The sequence below is a fragment of the Magnolia sinica genome, chromosome 5 (assembly GCF_029962835.1).
Source record: "Magnolia sinica isolate HGM2019 chromosome 5, MsV1, whole genome shotgun sequence".
NCBI lineage: Eukaryota > Viridiplantae > Streptophyta > Magnoliopsida > Magnoliales > Magnoliaceae > Magnolia > Magnolia sinica.
The window spans coordinates 68,285,630-68,296,387 of record NC_080577.1 but is presented as its reverse complement, the minus strand read 5'-3'; the positions used below and the strand labels follow the sequence as shown (position 1 = coordinate 68,296,387).

General features: G+C 37.7%; 1 long non-coding RNA gene across 5 annotated transcripts; it reads right to left on the bottom strand.

Moving 5' to 3' along the window:
* Positions 1-391: 391 nt before the first annotated feature.
* On the bottom strand, positions 392-9,728 carry LOC131246113 (uncharacterized). 5 transcript variants are annotated; one of them, XR_009171176.1, is made up of 5 exons: positions 9,170-9,728; positions 8,015-8,074; positions 7,716-7,793; positions 1,969-2,079; positions 392-597 (listed from the first exon to the last, which is right to left on the bottom strand). It is a non-coding gene; the product is annotated as an uncharacterized LOC131246113 (long non-coding RNA). The 5 variants fall into 5 exon arrangements; XR_009171174.1 differs by having other exon boundaries at positions 392-624; positions 9,560-9,728; XR_009171175.1 differs by having other exon boundaries at positions 392-615; positions 9,560-9,728.
* Between the last annotated feature and the right edge of the window lie 1,030 nt (positions 9,729-10,758).

The window sequence follows — 10,758 nt, the reverse complement described above, 5'->3', positions numbered from 1 at the left end:
TTTTGCGACAAGTCCTCATCGTCACTAATAACCTCACACTTGTCACGAAAGCTTCACTACCAGAAAACTGGGCAAAGGCTACGGATAAAAGCCATAGCTAAAGACCTATGGCTACAGTTTTAGTCCGTAGCATGACCGTATTCGTAGGTGCCATAGCCATAGGTCTAAAACCTATGGCTACGGATTTAATCCGTAGCCATAGATTACTATAGCTACAAATATAATTCGTAGCAATCATTTCTGTAGCCAAAAGTACCTACAGCTACGGATAATATTTGTAGCCAAAAGTAATGCTGGATCCATCGCAATACGGTTGTTAAATTACCAGCTATGGTCAATATCCGTAGCTAATGCCTACATTTATAAAAAAAAATTATAACCATTCATTCATTCAATTACCACCTGCATAATCATTCATTCATTCATTCATGTATAATCCTTCATTCAATAATGAATCAATTACAATCCTTCATTCATTATGACGTCCATACATGTAGACAACCTTACCATAAAGGGCTTGTATGATGCAATCCTCTTGCACCAAGAACAAGGAAAAAGAAAAAACGGGGGGAGAGAGATCACCTGTGAATGGAGCTCCTATATCAAAGGAAGGACCTGGTTGAGCTATAAGTAGATCAATGAGTTCTCAAGATTTTATATTACTTTAAGCATACACTTCCTGGAAAAAAAATTATGTTAAGGACTCTCACTCTACACCAATTTACTCTAATAATTGTCCAAAAAAGAAAATTAATATAAATGGCCATCGTTTCATCAATGTGTGTGCAGCCATCATTCCACTATAGATCAATTGTACCTCTAATTTATAATATAATGAAGACTTAAAAATTTGAGACACTTTTTATAACCTCTAGTGGTTAATCAGAAGTAACAGGAATGATTTTTTTTCTCTTTAATAACCTACAAAAGAAAAGAGAAGAAGCCTATATGCATCATACCATCATGGCTCAGCAGTCCATGTCTGGTATGGGCATCTTCCAGTAATTCAAAGAGTTAAATCCCTTAATAGTTGCATTCCTAGAGCAAATAACTAAAGTAGAAACTGTGACAGCTCACCACTTCATTTGTAGATTCTCCAGAAAGAACAGTAATATAATAATAAAAAAAGCCCACAATTAATTAAAGACTACTGACATGAAGCTCAGAACTAATATCAAATGGTTCAGCAAGCTGGATCAAGTAAATCTCTCATAAAAATTATGACAACAAACAAAAACATAACTGATTAACAATTAGAAGTTAGCACAACTTCTACCTGTATATTTCTAACCTTCATTGTTTATGTTAATAAAAATAAGGATAAATTACAAAGTACCCTTGTATATGCAACAAATAGCATTTTAAATCTAGGACTTCAATGCAAATCATTCATCCAACTGGCACTCCACCCCAAAATTGACAAAAGCTTATCAGAGCAATCATGCAACAAAAACAAATCACAATGACAAACAATCTGCTAGATCTCTTCATAGTGAACCACTGACAAACAAATTACATAATTACTAAAATTGTTTTCACAATTGCAGTTTATTTAAAAATTGTATTAGTGGAGAACCCTTTTAACATGATCAAAGATATGGAAAAATAAGGAAAACATTGTGGTTTCAATTAAATAAATTTCCATAAAGAAGAAACCATGTAGCAGCTTCTTGTATGACTTCAAGAAAACAGGAGTTACCCATCAGTTTTAAGTGAAACATTCAGAAAAATTTTCTACTCTAGACATGGGCAGAGGTTGCTTCAAATGTGGTGGTCTGGATCATATCGCCAAGGATTGTGCCGATAGCCCGACTATAAAGAGACAAAATCCTAAATACAATTTTTTTGAGATATCCAAACAACTTTTCCATGTTGCATTTGTCCTAAAAATCAAGCTCCAGTTACAACCATCAAGATATGCATATATAACTAATTGGCATTAGTGCTAGATAGAAGAGTCAATCTCACCAAGAGGGTGATAAATAGTGGAAATAGCACAACATCAATTGGAGACAAAAAGACACATATGAACAGGTCCAGTCCAAAAAGAAGATTGAGCCCGTGTGCAATGCCCAGAATCTGTTATAGTCAACATAAATATGTTAGAATATCCAAAAACAGTTCCAGCTGTCAAACCAAGTATGGTAGTATTAAGAACTGGATAATCCTGAATTTGCAGGTGAATTGTGACAGAAGGGAGAACCAATGAAGAAGAAACTTTAACAATCCAACTGACTTAAGACACCCACCAAGGATCAAATGTCAGTACGCCGTTAAATAAGCATCAAAGCATTTACACCCAATTTCCTGAAAATCAAATCTAAACCTACAAATGTAGGATAAAAATGAATCAAATAATAAGAAGATAAATTACAAGATACCGTAACTTCTTAGAAGAGTTTTACCTAGAATTCAACCAAAATTGTAAAGAAAACTCATGCCCAAACAACAGGAAGAGTTGTACCTAGAATTTATTCATCAATGAGATGTAGTGAGAGAGAGTCGGAAGTTGTGAACTCTGGCTATCCAACATCTGTATCTAAATAAGCCACTTTCCTATATCTGAAAAGGAAGCAGAGGGCATTGAGTTGCAAAAGCCTAGACTGAAGTATAATAAATTTTTTTTTAAAGGTATTTTTATTTTACCAACAATGACCTATGCAAAGCACTAGAATATGCTTTTAAGGGAATCAATTGACCAAAATACCTTTTTTTCCTTTTGATTTTCCCATTAAAAGTGTCAAGGTAAAGCATTTTTAGGCTCTTATGGTGTGTTCATCACATTCAACCCATACAATAGGTTCATTCCACCATGATGATAAAGTGAACCCAAAAAATTAAGTCCAATAATCAGGTGGGCTACATATGAATTTGAAGGTCTTTAGGTGGTTTAGGCCAATCTTTTATCCCATTCCAATACAATAAACATTGGATTTAGCAGACAAGGTGGAAGAATATTTGACACTTCAGGTGGTTAATAGGCCCATCTTTTATTGGCATTCACCAGGGAAACATGAACCCTGTATCATCCATAATTTCGGTCTGCGCTCCTACTCTTGCTTCCCAACTGTCTATCCTTGCTAATTTTTTTAAACAAGTGCTTTCCCACTCCTGCACCCAAACTTCTTGCCGCTGTGGCTTGAACTTCATGCAACTGTAATGACCCAAAAAATTTTATGCCAAGACCCGAGTACTACCTCTATTTTCCTTAGAAGTTATTTGTGGGTTACTTAGTGCTAAACTCGATTGCTTGTGAAATTTGCATCAATCACTTTAAATTTGATCTGCATGACTCAAAGCCTGTAGGATCATTAGCGCTAGGTTACTCTGAAATCTGGGATTCATCGCTAAATCTAGTTGCTCTTGGGAATTTTTGAAAGCTTTGGATTGGACCTGGACCGCGCGTCGAAAGTCTAATAGCGATGATCTTAGGCAGTATTGGTCACCATGTTGGACTTGGCCATCACCTCAAAAATCAAGTCCAGATAATGTCCGGGGTTGATTTGATTGAGTCCGGAGTGAAGAGTGTGAGAGCGGTGAGAAATTTAATGTGATTTTATGAAATCTGAGTCGTGTCGCTTGCACGACGATTTTAAGCAATCTGACCGTTGGATTCTGACGCAATTTCACCCTCGGATCAGGGAAGATGGCCCAGGCAGGTCATAGTGCTTGTGGTCCTGATCGAGTTTCGGTGACCGTTGAATTGAGTGTGGTCCGCCACGGCTGATCTGTAGATCCGATCGGTACGAAAACTCAGCCTGACCTAGATCCATGGTCAGTGAGCTTAAGTTCGACCGCACATGGAAAAAGGCCCACCAGAAGTGCTCCGTTGGATCGAGAGAGGCCTGTTTTGGTTATAACCTAAGTATACCTTGGCCTTGGGGTTATTTTCATCAATGTTAGGCTTATATATAGACCTTAAAACCCTCACTCTCTTTCCCATACGAATTTCCTAACCCTAGCTAAGAAAGAGAGAGGAAAAGAGAGAGAAAGTGAGAGAGAAGTTGGTGAATCATCCTTGGATTCTTTCCTGTTACTCTACATCCTTAAACCTCCACCTTTGAATCGTTTTTCCAGCGATTCTAAGTTCCTTCTTGGGTAAGTTAACCTAACCCTAATCTGTTTTAGAGCTTAGAATGGTTTATGTGTGTTGTATCTCATTTCTATTCTTGCCTTAGGTTGTCTAGTCGCCATTGACGAAGACATATCGTCTGAATCAGTTTGGTGCTCTATTTCTGGTTTAAGGTGCGGACTTTAATCGTATAGGTTATGGTTTTCAAGGCTTTCAATGCTAGTGAATGGTTTATTCTTGTTATGGATGAGATTTCATATCCCAAATGCTATGTTTATTTTGTGTTCCTGATATGCATGTGTTATATTGAGTTTTGTGTATTCTATGTATATGTAGGAAGTACCGAATACGTATAAAATATGAACATGTACTTGCCATGATTATTTGTCGTATACTTGTGCTAATTGTATGTGTGACAACTCCTTGGCAAAAAGAATTGTCCAAATGCGTGTATTTCAACATGCGTCATGCATGTTGAACTATGTATTCTAAGTGTTTGTAGAAATGTCCGAATGATCTAAAGTGTAATATATTAACCTAATTGTGGGCGTTGAGAAGCGATTCTCAACACTCCTATTGATGTGTATGATTTACCACATGCAAGTCATATTCCTTGTTGTTTAATTTCAAGTATTACTTATGTGAAAATCCATGTTGAGTTGATATTCTTCAAATGCTTACATACCATATGATTTGAGTTGTTGTTCCATTACTATTCTAAATTGTTGATATGAATATCTGTTGTAGTGGAATGTGTTTGGGACTATGGAATAGTCCAGGAAATCGGTATTCGGCCTTGAGTTCGTAGCTGAGGTTGCTTTCGCCACATAGGACGTGATTTGACGAACCCGAGTCGTATTAGAGTTGTCAATTGTGGTTTGGCCACACGGAGTGTTTGTGCACTCTATGTCGTTCAACCTAACGTGCGCTCGTGCTAGTCGAGTTCATCAAGTAACCCGATTGTCTGATGTATGTTCACCATGTATGGACGCTATTGTTTGAATCTAGGATACCAAACTTATCGATGAAATCCTGTTAACCATTGTACCTTGATCCGATAAGACTCATGAGCCAGACATGGTGGTATGGGACACCGTGGTCGAGCTGTTGGCCTACGCTGAGGTGACGAGCCTCCCCGTAGTGACCAGTGAGCAACCAAACTCGTGAGCCGATTATGGTGGTATGGACACTATATTCGTGCTGTCGGCCTACATTGATTGGTGACGAACCCTTTGTAGTGACCTCGAGCATACCTGGATACCGCATTGAGGTGACGAGCCTTATTGTAGTAACGAAGGTATGATAGGCGTGCATTGATTGGTGACGAGCCCTTTGCAGCGACCTAAAACCATATGATCGTATGAGATTGTCTAGGACTGACGACCCTAGAATGGATCACTGTTTGGACGTTGATATGAGGAAGGTACCTTAGCTTCCCAATCCTGCTATATGAAAAGGACTAATAACAACTTGGTAATCATGTTCATGCACCGCATGCATGTGCCTGGAAGAGGTGGAGCACTTTGAGGTGATGTCATGCGTAACGTAAGATGAAGATGCTGAGGGTGTACGCGCGAGGGCACGCATCATTCCACATACATTCTTGCACTAACAAGAGTACTTAGGACATGTTTGATTGTTCTGCTTTATTATTACTGCTTGATTGAATTGATAACATGTTAACCTTTGCTTTATTGTTCCACTGAGTTGATCACTCACTCTCACGTTCTAGGGCGGTGTTTAAACACCCACCAGACTCTGTCTTAGATGCAGATATTGATGCGTCACCTGAGGCAGAGCAGGAGTTCGAGGAGATGAGGCTGCATTTTCTTTTATGCAGTTTTCAGGCGGGTTCTAGTGAGCCTTGTTCTGATACGTGGGATTCTGGGATTTCTTTTTAGGAATAGATGATGTCATTTGATACTTGTAATTTTGATAGTAACACTTGTAAGTATGACCTGGTATGTATATGTATTTCAGGGATTCGCACATGTACACATATATTTCTTTAAGTCTTCCGCTTGCGTTCTTCACTTATCCCTAAATTATGTTTGCAGTTTGGCTTAATCTATTCCATGTTTTATGTACTCATACAGACAACATACATCCATCATTCAATATGTTGCATAAGTGATGTTTTGAAACTCGGGAGCTGAGTTATGCTCGACCACCGAATTTCAGGGCGTTACAGCAACTATACTATGAGCTTTGCATGTTTTGGTGCACCTGCTTTGTCGTTCTTATAGTTGCACAAAGCCACAAAGCATGAATCGAAGCGGCTACAAACTCAGGTGCAGGTGTGGGGAAGCATTCTTTCAAAATGTAAACAATTATAATTAAGTAGGGAGCAGACGGGAGTGAGATTCCATAGAGGTGATTTGAAGTGGGAGCCACACCTAGTTAGAAGGATCCTGCAACTAACTTCTCTAAGAGCATGGACTAAGCTTTTTTGTTCAATCCACCTTATGTCTTTCTAGGGTATAGCATCAGGCATAAGGGTTATTAATGTTATGATTATTTAGTAAGTGGCATGCATACTATCAAATTCCCTTAAGCATATTCCAATCTATTCATGATCAGCCCGATCTCCCTTGACTCCTTCACCTGCTAAGAGCATAACCCATTCTACTGATTCCAGTGTTGCATGATACATACTATATACAAGGGAGTTTTATCAATACTAAGTTACGTATATGCAAAAGCTTATCAACAATTGTTTGGTCTTTCACATATGTGATTGTATATACACCTAACACTTACATCAATGAACATAGAACATTCATCCCCAAGTTTCAGATGACAGGTCAATAGCACAGTGCTCATTTTGTACTATATGAAGGTGGGGACATTAGCAAAATGCAAACGTTCCCAAACCTTTTAAGTGGCACACGGGATGACCCGTTGTTGATCTGATCATTCATACAACTACGAGCAAGTCATGGTGCAAGAATCAAGCCACTCGGATTATCCTAACTATTTAAATGGAGCCAATTTGTTAAAACTGTCTGTTGTTTCTAGCTGTAAATCACATGATTAGAATCATCAAATCAAAGTGTTACTATAGAATCATAAGAAATACAAAGTGGGATCTATCTACTGGATGTTTCAAGATGATGATTGGATCCATTTTGTTTCTCCCTTCAATCTTGACTGACCATATTCATGATATTGATTGGAAGCTTATAATACCATCAAGCTTAGGATCATCCTATTGGCATGATTTTTGCAAAATTGCTTATTCCTAGTTGTATGAATGAATTACCAGTTTGGGTCCACAATAAGTCATCTCATGTGCCATTTAAAAGGTTTAAGGACCTATATATTAAGAAACTTCCCCAGAAGTTTTGTAACACACACATATATTCATAAAATTAAAAATAAAACCATCAAGACTTCAAAATACACAATTATTTCTTCCTGAACAACAATGCCTTTATTTTTCTAACAAGACAACAACCAAGATATATGGTAGACATGCATAAAAAAATAAGTGTCTTCAAAGCAGGACCAGTCAATGGATCAGCAAGTTCATTGGTTTGGTCAAACCAGACCATACAAGATCACTAAAAAATGAAGTTTGCATGGACCAAAAAGTTATAGAAAGAAAAAAAGAAAAAAATGAGAAAGAGAAAAACAAGCTTACCGTCTCTAAAGAATTATATTCGAACAGAGAAGCACAAGGATAGAAGCAGAATTGCCAAATAAGGTAACCATACTTGACCTGACCAATTCCAACCAGAGGGTCAGCCCAATCCAACTTAAAGAGGACCTATCTGTAATTTTATATTCATGAAGAAGTAGCATACATTAGCAGTTAAAAACAAGTCATAATATTTTCATTTCAGAAGGGTCTTAACAATGGATTTGACATTAAGCTTCTTGAGATGTAGCTGAATTTTATTGATTCTCCTCCAAGGTATGGAATATGGAGAATGTGCTCACCTCAAATTTGGTGGATTCAAAGAAGAGGTTTTCTTGCTATGATGCTAACAAGACTGATCCCTGCAATTCACATTTCAAATTCACATCCAAAGGTCATTTAGAAGCTTGTATTTAGAAGGCATTGGAATCCAAATCACATTTATACTGAATTAACAGTTATATGTGGTAACTTGTAATTAGAATGCTTTGTTCTTATGGTAGGAACAGATTCATTTCCTGCCATATTTTAAACTATAATGTAGTAGGAAGAAAATGAGATTATTTAACAACTTAAGATTCCAAGACCTAGCTCCATTTTTCCTGGGCCTAAACGATCTGATGCAACCTGGCCTAGAAGTATACATACAGAGAGGGCAACACCCATCGTTCCCACCATTTCAGATGCATACTTTGCTTCTGCAGTAACATCAGCAAGAGAAAGACCAGCAGCAGCTGCTTCCCGTGCTACTTTCCATTCACAAAGTAAACATTTACTACACTAAGTTGAAAATGAAAGGAATATAGAGGTAAGTTCATTTTAATCATTCCTAGAATTGTTGCCTATCCCAACCACTTAAAAACAGTTGCTGCAAATAGGTATTAAGCAATTCCAACAAATCATAGATGCCAAGCAAATGTCATCAGAAAGGAAAACACCAAAAATCATTGAACTCGATTAGTTTCTTTCATGATAGACATGTTCACTAACATCTTAACTGTTGAAAATAAGGCAGACATGAGATTAGACAGGAATTTAAGAAGACAAGACCCCTCTTTGAATCCCAAAAGGGGAAAGTTTCCTTAACACGTTCCATTGAATCAAAACATCGCTACATAGACCCAAAGGATGAGGAAATAGTTTCAAACTAACATAGAAGCATCTCAGAACACAAAAAAGTTTTTTAATCAGTACACAATACAAGGGCATTGAGTTTGCATATTTTGAAGCTTCCCTCAAACTCAACCTAGGAATTCTGCAGTTTCAACTTCTGGTATTCAATGTGGTTCTGGTTCATGAACAAATGATCTATACCATTCATTTCCATTGAAATTTTCAAGAAAGATTTTATACAAAAAATTTGAGAACTTTATTGACTAAAGGATATACAGCCACCATAATGTATAGAATCATAGCAACACCATACTCTGTGGCTTAGACAAGGAAAGAAACATTACCAAGACCCTGAAGACCAGATAACAACATAGTAGAGCTCTTCCCCTATGCTACGATAAGCCCATCTATCAGTAGAAGAGAATATCTTACGATCTCATTTCTGATGAGTCACCTTCATATTCTTTCTTCCCAACAATCATTGCCTCCACAATTTGTGAATAAGGAATAATCTGTAAATATTATAGCACCAAATTCCTTCAATATGAAAGCCCCAATATCCTCAAATCCCTAAAATCCCCAAATCCCCAATTTCCAAAATCCACAACTCCCCAATTTCTAAGATCCACAAACCCTCAAATCCTCCATGGGTGAAAGAGAAATGAAACACACACACACACACAGAGTACCAAAGTAAGAAGGAGAGGGTAGGAGGTAGGGATGGGCATTCTTACCAAGGATTCTGAGAGAGGGATTGGAGTTACTAGTTAAGCTTCTGCAGATTGTTGTTAGCATTCGATTCTTTCTTCACCGCATGAAGAAAGCATCTCCTCCTGTCCAGATTACTATTAGCATGAGATGGAGAGAGGAAGGGAGGGAGGGAGAGAGATAAAGAAAGCTTACAGCCCGCGAGAATGAAAAATAATTAAAAAATAAATAAATTTGCGAGCTCTTTTTGGGTGCGGACTGGGGATTACACCCATTGGACGAAACTAGGGACGGGCATTCCAACCGAGGGTTCTGTGGGGCCCACAGTGATGTATGTAGTTTATCCACGCCATCCATTAATTTTTACAGTTCATTTTAGGACATGATCTCAAAAATTATGAAGATTGATGGCCTAATTGGACCACACCACTCCCAAGAAAGATTTAATGGTAGGAGTTTAATCTCCACTGTTTCTTACCATGTGGTTCACTTAAGCCTTGATTTGCCTCCTTTTTTGGGTTCGTGTATTAAAATGAGCTTCTAAAATGGATAGACGGTTTAGATAAAAATATATACATTACAGTGTTGAATGAATGTCGACCGTTAGAAACTTTTTGGGGGCTATAAAATTTTTGGATCAAGACGATCTTTGTTTTTTCCCTTCATCTGGGTCTGTATGACCTAATCAACAGATTGGATCTCAAAATAAGCAGTACAGTGGCCCATAGGAGGATTTTAATGGTGGATATCCAATCACTATTGTTTCCTGTGGTGTGGTCCACCTGAGATTTATATCCCTCTCATTTTTGGCATAAAGCCATAAAATGATATATAAAAATAGATGAACGAAATGGATGAAACACATACACCATGGTGGGGCCCACAGAGCACCGACCATCAGCTAATGGTCTAGTGGCAGGAGGAGTAGCCAATCCGTTTTCGTTCATCCATTTTTTATGATCATTTCAGGGCTTGATCCCAAAAATGAGAGTGATAAATCTCAGGTGGACCACACCATTAAAACAATAGTGATTGGATATCCACCATTAAATTCCTCCTAAGGCCCACTGTACTGTTTATTTGACATCCAATCTGTTGATTAGGTCATACAGGCCTACATTAAAGGAAAAAACAAAAATCGGCCTGATCTAAAACTTTTATAGCCCCTAAAAATTTTTAATGTTTGACCCTCATTCAACACTGTTTCCTATAATGTGGTCCAATT